The 7,295-nt window shown below is 43.6% G+C and overlaps 1 long non-coding RNA gene across 1 annotated transcript; it reads right to left on the bottom strand.

Annotated features, from left to right (window-relative positions):
• Positions 1-3,384: 3,384 nt before the first annotated feature.
• On the bottom strand, positions 3,385-6,744 carry LOC146205186 (uncharacterized). The gene is made up of 3 exons (XR_014703153.1): positions 6,568-6,744; positions 5,962-6,088; positions 3,385-3,544 (listed from the first exon to the last, which is right to left on the bottom strand). It is a non-coding gene; the product is annotated as an uncharacterized LOC146205186 (long non-coding RNA).
• Between the last annotated feature and the right edge of the window lie 551 nt (positions 6,745-7,295).

The raw sequence follows: 7,295 nt of genomic DNA, 5'->3' as shown, positions 1-7,295 counted from the left end.
TTACTGGAAGGAGCTCCTTCTTCCAGAAGGGAGAAAAGCCACTATATAAACACTGAGGGCCAAATTAAGCTATCGTACACTTACGGCAGGAGTAAAACGACATTCGGCGTTTCTGTGTTTGTCTTTAAAAGCCATCTTTTGTATTTATTTCGAATTTCAAATTGTCTCACTCCAATGACATCCGTGGAGGAGCTTCTGCTAGGCAGCAAGTAACAAAGTACAAAGTTAAGTAGACATCAAGTATAATTAAAAATATGAAAATGAAATAAAAACGGCAAAGCTTGACCCCCTCGTCCCCTCTAAAAACGTTTCGTCGGAGTCCCTGATCACGTCGTTGACTTTTGTGGCTTTTTTATTTTGTTTCTTCTCTCTTGCTACGAAATTACTTGGTTCTAAGCCTGAGACTGAAATTGAAGAAGGCAAACCAAAATATTAAGCGCAGCTGGATGTACTGAAAAAAAAAAAATTAGAGGACCTCTTCAGTTCAGTTCAGTCGTTCAGTCGTGACTATTGGTCGTTTCGTAGTCATGATGAATCATGACTAGTCATTGTAGTCATTACCACTCAAAGCTAAGCCCATTTACTCAGTGATCTCCCCTAATGAGGCTGGTACAGGTGGGCCACCGCCACTTGCGGTGGCGGCTAGCCTGGCACCGAATTTTTATCTGTTGTAGGCCGTCATTGCATCCGCCACCGCTGGTGGTGGACGACGGCTGTTGCGGCGCCCGTCTTTCATTCCCTCTTCCTTTTCCTTCTTCTCTATTTCTCTTCTGTCTGCACAAGGCAGCGGAGGTGGCTCAGCTACAGAGCCAGTAGCAGGCCCGTGCATTTTCTTTTCCTTCTTCCTACAGCCACAACAACAACACATTTACTCATTCCAATGAGTTGCGGTCCTTACAAGTCTTCGTTGGACATGTTGGTCTTTTCATAGTCATTAGCAGTCATGATGAGTCTCTACCTGGTGATTTTACTTATTCCCAATGAATGGCAGTCATTTCAAGTCGTCTTGACATCTTGGTCGTTTCGTAATTATTATTAGTCATGCCTAGTCATTGTAGTCATTACCGCTCATAGCTAAGTGCTTTTATTCATTTTCAATCAGGTGCGGTCATTACCAGCCGTAGTTTGACATATTGGTCATTACAATTGATCTTTAGTCATTATTAATCATCGTGATTAGTCATTAGCATTAGTTATTAACCCTATCGGTGTCTATAACTTTTATTCATTACCTATCACCATCAATCGTTTTCATTCTTAATCTCCCTCATCACATGTCCGCTATTTGCGAATGACACATTAGCGCACAGATCAATAACGCACAGATCACGCGCAGATTTTCGCTCCACCAGCCTATACTTTGTCTCACAAGATGTTTGCAGCACTGCGAAAGGCAGAGACACCCCGGTCCAATCAGGATCACGCGAACTACAATAGGCAACTGTGCTCCTACGCGCCTCTCGCCCTCCAAATTGGTGGGGGTGACAGTAGGAGCACAATTCTCTATTATAGTGCGCAGGGGCGAGAGACGCTTAGGAGCACAATTGCAAGGGCTCCTCTGCCTTTCGCAGTGCTGCAGATATATTGTGAGACGAAGTATAGAATGGTTTCCGCCTTAAAAATCCTCTATATCTGTTTAAACTGCCCGCTGTCAGTTAGTTAATATATAACTCGGTGGCGCCAACCACGCGAAAGAAAACGGCGGCGGCGGCGGCGCGCCGATCGGTTTCCGTCGGCGGTGACGGCGCAGCGAGAACGGGTGATGCTACATTCACACCAAATCGGTCTAGGGGCGGGGCCTCCACTTTTCACGTGACCAAAAATGTCATCGTGTCGGCAAAAAGCATACAAGGAAAAAATTGCCCACGATTACGTTACTTCCTAATGCGAAATTTGAGCGCAGCTTATCAGCTGTTTCACCTTTTCGATAGATTGAGGCAAAGATTTCGAGCAAGACACGTATGTATAATTACAGAGAACTTTTTTTAATTTTTCAAACATATGCCATCAAGAAACACTCCACTAACAGTTCTTGGCTGTCATGAAAGAAGCTTTGTGGTCGGAGAAATGAAGAGAGCAATTGAGTTATCGGAAGGTTGCGGGAAGCAGCGCGTGGGCCCATAGGAACGTTGCGCGACGAACAGATAGCAGCGACTGACTGATGCCGCTGACGCCGCTAGCTCGTAAAGCGAGTGAAAACAAGATGCACGCACCGTGATCCGCTGATAGCGAGCCGACGTTTCGGCAACCGGAGAGCACCCTCGCTGCCACGCAGGAAGACGGGGACCCCTCCTCCTCTTTCTGCATGGCGGCGACGGTGTTCTACGCCGGAATACCCGGGTTCGAACCCGACCTCGGCGGCTGCGTTTCGATGGAGGCGAAACGAAGAGGCGTCCGTGTGCTATGCGAATTACTCCGTAGCTCTCCACTACGGCTCCTCTTTCTCTCTTTCAACTTTAACTCTCACCTTCCTCCCTTCCCTTACGGCACAGTTCAGGTGTCCACAGACACAAGTGTGACAGATACTGCGCCTTTCCCTTCCTGTGAACCAATTATTATTATTCTACGCAGTCACGTTGTCTTGACTCGCTAGCGGCGGCAGCGGCATCAGTCAGTCGCTGCTAGCGCTGCCTCCGGCGAGCCCCCCCCCCCCCCCCTTCCTTTCCTCGTGTTCTCCGGTTGCTGCGCGCGCTCCTGCCCCCATCGCTCGCCGCTGAGTGTACCCCTCCTCCCCTCTTCCTGCGAGGCTCCGGTTGCCGAAGCGCCGGCTCGAACTGGGGGCGGGGGAGGGGTGAAGGGGGGGGGGGGCGGAGCTGGTTACGAGGCCGACGCGGTCGACGCTGACGCGAAACCCAGAAACGAGCGCCGAAGAGCTGCGCTCTAAAAAAAAAAAAGCTTTGCTGCGGCGCGCGGCGGCGTGGATAGCGTCGCCGGCCGAGGTAAGTCGCCTGCTTCAACTTGTGTACCCAGCACTCGTACGTTGTGGCAATTGCTAGCAGCGGGCACTTAAAATTCATTATGCTAGCATAATCAGTCTTTCCAGCTATTTATTTACCTTTTTTTTTGCAAGTCTTCGCCGAAAGAGCGCGCGAATCTCGTTCTGTTTCACACTATAATATAGCTGCGGCAAAAGAAATGTGAGTGATGATTATACAAACTTACTATGTGCACTCGATGTGAGCTTTTAAATATTGTTTTTGAACGATACCTTTAATTGTGATCATTCGAACCGCGCATTTGCGGAGCTACTTCGATCGTCTAAATTATAGGCTTATCGATCGTCTATAGCTATATATTGCGCAACTTAATTCCATGCAGCTAATAAAATGGTACATTTTAGCTATCATTTAATCCAAGTGGCGTTTCGTCGGCACTTACCTCGATCATGCACAGAACCTTCATGATGGGGTCGTCATTGAATTCACCAGCTGGCACATATATATCCATTTTACTCTCCGGATCTTAGTTGATCCCATCGATCCTGCCCATCATATTTTCTTCTAGTTGCAGCTCAGGCGTTTCATGCAGTCTTCAATACCATATCCTGGGCAGAGAAAAATGTTTTGCGTCCACTTAATTAACAATATTAATTAAACCGTTAAGAAAAAGAAATAAAGAAAATTAAGCCGAGCTGATAAGCTAACTATAACAGAAATGTTTACCATTCATCAAAGCTGCATTTTTATTATGCCTGCTCTCATTCGACCATACTGTTCTAATTTAAAGAATGAAATTTTTTTTAAACCGGACAAAAATTTTGACCAGCTAGTTAAGCTCGTGGGGCTATTCTGGACATAACTGGCTCTAGCTGGAACCAACTAAGAATTTTTCCATAAACTATACCCTAAATGGTGAAGATTTCTGCCTGATATAGTTAAAAAAAATCAGAACTGAAAGCATAGCCTCATACACTTCATAAATTTAGCAGAACATACAGTACCTGTAGCTTTCACACCATGCATCAACTTTTCTATGCAAGTAAAAGCAATCGATGCATTGATTTTCTCGAAGAAGGCATGATATGCAGAGAAGACTTCAAAGTCGTTGAAAATTCAAGTTTATTTATTATCTACATTAGTTACATTTGAATGAATGCAATTTCATTACAAAAAGGAAAAAAATGAAGGCATGTGCAGAAATTAAAAAACAAACATAGATGAACTATGCATGCAATAAAAAATACATGAGAAACATACTCTAATTTCCAGATATATAGCTTGCACTGTCTGTAAAGACCAACCTAAAGAAAGGATAATCCACACATGGCATACAGTGCATGTGACTCAGGTGTATGCATAGCATTAATGCCATAACATGGTAAACACTCTTCTTTTTGTAGGTATTATGAGCGCTTTTCAATGCACACCATTTCCACCATTTCCTGTCATGTCCATTTCTTCTTGGTTTAAACTAGAATATTAATAACTCACATTTATTCCTGACCACTCTCTCTGCTCACTTACTGTCGCTTAGTGTCAAACCTATCGTTTTCTATAGCAATGCTATCTGCATTGTCTAAACATTATGTTGAAATCTTTTTATTAGCCTCTTTATTGTAGCCCTATAGGCGAGTACCAAAAAGATACAGCTATCACAAATACTATTTCCTTTTAGAGGGATACTAATGGGCAGCTGCCATTCATTATCTGAGAGCTAGTACCTGCCGAATTTAATACATCAATTTTATTTTTCTAGTTATTTGACTGCCATCGAAGAGACAGGCGGTTGCTATACCTGTACTAAGAAGACATATTTCTTAACCACTTCCAGATCCTTGCTACCTATCATAAACTCCTGTTTGCTATCCTAGCCTGTTAAGTGTTACTTTCATTTCTTCATATAAAATTTTAGTCCTATTGTTATACCTTGCATGTCTAAATTCATCCTCTGAGTTACTTTGCAAGGCGTCATTATCAATAAATCACAGGTTACTGAGACACTGTCCCATATCCTTCAGTAAAAAAAAACTGCTGAATTATTTGGTGAAATGAGAGATAGGGCACAACTGTGCCTTTCTAAGCCCATGATTGTAATGGTGTCATTTGTCGTGCAAGTGCCTTCGTTTAGGGAGAGGCTTCAGAGATGAACATCCCTTTACTGATGAACTTCACACATACAAGCCAGAACTCTCTGGCACAGAACTGATAGCCTTCTGAAAGCATAGTAAAAAAAAAAAAAATCATTCATTTCAAAGAGAACTTCCTCGTCATGACAATGATAGAGAATTGAACGGCACTTTTCCCAAACTTTCACAATTTTTCTATGCATTTCCGAAGACCTTGTAGGAACTGCTGGCTCAGACACTACAGCCCAAGAGGTTTCTGTTGAGTCTAATTTTTAACTGTTTATGGTCATGGAATGCTGACGCGGTCGATGCTCTCGCATCAAGCTCTGTTCGTTGTACTATCGGGGACGAAACTTTTCAGGACGCGTCATGGAATCGAAGACCAATGTATGTAACTGGTATCAAAGAGATAAAAGTTGGACCCGCATATATGCTGTGACACATATGCGGCACTTTACAGAAAATATTATTTTCTCGTTTCCTGCAAATTTTTGCCGCCGATGATTATATACATAATACCGCCTTTACTACCTATATATTGTAATAATAAATTCACTTAACATTATTAAGCTGCCGTCAACAATTTTTAACCTTTTCTCCCCACGCGCTTCAACAAAGAAATACCGAGTACTTCATGGCCATCAAGATGAATATATATATATATATATATATATATATATATATATATATATATATATATATATATATATATATATATATATATAGGGCACCTGATATAAGCCTTGAATTTATATGCATGTGCATGCAGATTTGTATATTTACAGGCAGTTACAGGCAAACAGGTGAAAGGCTAAATTCTTAATACTAGTTGAATAAAAAAAAAAAAGAAAATCAGCTAGATATAACCATCACCAACTTCAAAATCTTGCACATACCGCGCTGTCACTCTTCAATTATTCTTCGGCGAGGATGCAGACTTTTAGAACTACTTTCTCTACCCGGAGAGGCACGTCCATAAGACTTTTTCGGTCATATGATGAATCGTGGAGAACATGTATCGTGCTGAAAAATTAAGAGGCACGCATTCATCAGGTTCGTATAAATGACTCGACGCGCGCGCGCGCGCGTGCACGCACGCACGCACGCACGCACACACACACACACACACACACACACACACACACACACACACACACACACACACACACACACACACACACACACACACACACACACACACACACACACACGCACACACACACACACACACACACACATACACACCCATGCACACACTCTCTCTCTCTCTTTCGCGCGCGCGCACGCAAATAAATTTTACGCAATCCTTGCTACAAACGAAAAGCGAAATTGTTGCTCTTATGTACTGTATAAAGTTCACATTACAGCATTACACAGCTCGCCTTAATTCTAGCGTTCTGCTGTCGTGCTGCAGCTAAATGGCACAAGAAAAATGGTGTTGCATGCGTATACACATACATATATTACTGGCTAGAAGCGCCGTCACTGTGAAAGGAACTTACCTTTGGGTGACGCGTCAAACTCTCGTGAAGTCCGTTGTCAGCCGCTAGAGATCTCTCCAACTTTTTTTAAAATCTTCTTCGCATTTCATGTATCAATGTCGGTAGCCTCCTTCCTCATGTATGTCGCTAAGGTAGCGCCGCAAAATGAGCTCCTGACGCTCAGGAGCACGCTCAGGAGCGTCATTCGTGTTCGCGAGGAAACAGTGGAACGGATAAAGATCGAGAAGCGCGCGCGCGAATCGACGGCCGAAAAAACCCCGCGGAGCACACTTTTTTTATTATATCATTTTTTGCCGACGCCATGACGTCAATGGTCACGTGAAGAGCGGAGGCCCCGCCCCTAGACTGATTTGGTGTGATTGTGAATGTGAATTCGTGAATGTAGCATCACCCCAGCGAGAACCTACCGTTAGCCACCATATAGTGTTCTGACCATACTACCATAAAAAAAAAAAAAAAATCTGAAATGAGCAGGAGCCAATCCAATCCAATAGTGAACTAGAATACTTTCTAGTGGCGCGAACGGTGACGCTCGCGCACGCCGATTTTTATTGACGCCGCCAGATGGCGCCACTGCAACATCTTCTAGTCGACTTTTTAATGCTTTTTTGAAATAGTGCGACATAGCACCGATGCTTTTGTGCGCCTATTAAGTAAAAGTAGCGAATTTTTCCCTATGCCGACGTATGTGGACCTCCACCCATGATAGAAGGCGTTTCATTCGACAT

Source organism: Amblyomma maculatum, chromosome 1 (assembly GCF_055883805.1).
Source record: "Amblyomma maculatum isolate TAMU_Amacu chromosome 1, ASM5588380v1, whole genome shotgun sequence".
Taxonomy (NCBI): domain Eukaryota; kingdom Metazoa; phylum Arthropoda; class Arachnida; order Ixodida; family Ixodidae; genus Amblyomma; species Amblyomma maculatum.
The sequence above is the reverse complement of the archived record's forward strand: the minus strand, read 5'-3'. Positions and strand labels throughout refer to the sequence as shown.